We start from the raw sequence: 2,409 nt of genomic DNA, 5'->3' as shown, positions 1-2,409 counted from the left end.
TCACAAAATGCACTTGAAATTGCTTGCTTTGGTTGTTAGAGTTCAACGAACACCTTTTTGTTTGTTTGATTTTAGTTATGACTTTGGAAAGCTTTGAATTCAACTGACGCTTTCTGCGATGCGGTACGGTATTTATACTGTTTGTCATGCTCAGCGCTAACGCTCAACGATTTTGCTAGAAAATACTCGAAGCTCGATACCGTACGCAAATAATCTATAGCATGCGGCAGTGCATACGTCAATCGAACGTTATATACTGAATACAGTAGACGTTTCGAGCATTCTAAATACAATTGTTTGTGTGTTTGGCATTCGTTGTTTCGCCGGCATAAAAAAACACTGACCTCTCTCAATGTAATGCCATTTATAGAGTTGAATTTCGGTTCACTTTTAGGTTAATACGACAAAATAATGCTACTTTTTAATATTTAACTCAACCATGCTAGAAGTTTTTAATTTGACCATACGCATGACAAAAATGAAGGTGCTTTTTGGGCATTTAAGGGTTTCATTTAATTTAATGAGAATGATTATATATGATGATGTGACGTATGCCGTTTTTCGAATGCTGTAAGAACTGACTTTATGCATAGAGTTCCACATGTGGAACATAATATAGACGTGATAAGAGCTAATAGCAAATGTTTTAAGAGAAATGTGCATATTATTTCTTTTTTCTCGTATAAAAGCGCAGTTGTCTTCGCCCGTCGAATTTTATGTCACTTTGAAAACCACGAAAAAGAAAAATAATCGGTTTAATTATTATTATTTTTTCATTATACACATATGAATTATTCATTATATAATTGTTGAATACTATTTTATGATCAAAGGATACTTCTATATCACCACGTCCAGCACACAGGCTGGATAACAAAGTATTCTGTAGGTATATCAAAACAGATACATAAAACACTTTTTTTCTTTGGATCTTTGTCTTTCCTTCCCGGAGAGTGTGTACGAGTCATGGCGAAATGAACATCCCTACTGTTCTTGTTATCTAAAAAAGAGAATTGAATAAATTAATTGCAAGTCAAAGTTTCAATCAAATCCACACATCTGATTCCTTATATGTCGAAAAATGGCGTTTCACTCACAAGGCGTTAGCCGAAGGCTAGCATCAGAAGGATTTAATCCATGGTCTTCTAAAAAATAATTTCGAGATTTGGAATGATGATCTTCACGAACAGCGCTGTAACGACTATTTGAACGAGCAAATTCTGAAGGTGCTATTTCCAAGGCTCACGATCGCCCAAAATTGCAATCGTGCACGATCATAGGCTTTAGAAATAGTGCCTTAAATGGTTTTTAATTTTTTTCAATAGAAAACCTCACAAAGGTAAACATTCATTGCTAAAAAAACGCACAGTTGTTCTTTGCATTCCACTGTGCACTTTATTCAACTTTATTCAAACGATAACACTCTATTTATTCTCTTCCTTGCAATTGATTTTATCTTTATTTACCTGTTGAATTCATCACGAGGTGCTGCAAAAGAAAATAAAGTCTTTTAAGGTCTGAATGCAAATCGTACAATCCACAAATATTACTTCAAAAATATGCATATTTACCAGCAAAGACAAAATTCAGACAAAACGTCGATAATAACAATACATTCATTGCGGACGCACAAACAAAAACTGATAAAGAACACAATGTTGATTGCTTTTGTGTTGAAAATTGATAAAAATAAAGCAGCTTCCATCAATTAAAGATTTCAGCTGTCACTTTTATTCATAAAATACATTTGACAAAGATATTGATTACATAGTGTACACATATTTAGTGTAGGTTTTTTGCTTTGCGTACATAAGAATGCAATTCATTCAAATGCTGACATAAACAGGTCATATCATGATAATAATCAGTTGTAAGCTATTTACATAATACAAAAGTATTTCTGATGCAATTATATTTTACTTTTTTTCCCTTTTTGGAATTCATAGTTGAGTGAACTGCTCAAAACTACCTTATTTCAACCATCACAAATAAAATATTTCTATGCCTTATTTATACTTATCAGTAGACACACCGCTGTCGGGAATACAGTTTACATGTTCAAAACTCAATGCAATACGCGAATGATTGATGCCGTGTGGCAACTCATCGACGAAAGCCATATACTCGAAACGAATGTGTAATGAATTAGGATGTAGAATATTGTTATGTATGCGAACATAACAGCTGATGTGTAGCTGAGCTGAACATTTGCAGTGCTTACCGGCTAATCATAAAAATCCTTGACCTTTCATAATTTTAAAAAACAAAACCATCAATTTTTCTAGTTCATTTTGAGGTGAAGAACACTTTGATTTATTGATGCAATCAGATTTGCAGAAAAACATTAGAATAAAAAAATATTGTAAAAACTAGTAAAAGTATCTAGAATAGCGTATGTGTTCTCCTCCG

Source organism: Sitodiplosis mosellana, unplaced genomic scaffold (assembly GCF_009176505.1).
Source record: "Sitodiplosis mosellana isolate CC-2019 unplaced genomic scaffold, AAFC_SMos_1.0 Smas_scaffold_5992, whole genome shotgun sequence".
Classification (NCBI taxonomy): Eukaryota; Metazoa; Arthropoda; class Insecta; order Diptera; family Cecidomyiidae; genus Sitodiplosis; species Sitodiplosis mosellana.
The sequence above is the reverse complement of the archived record's forward strand: the minus strand, read 5'-3'. Positions refer to the sequence as shown.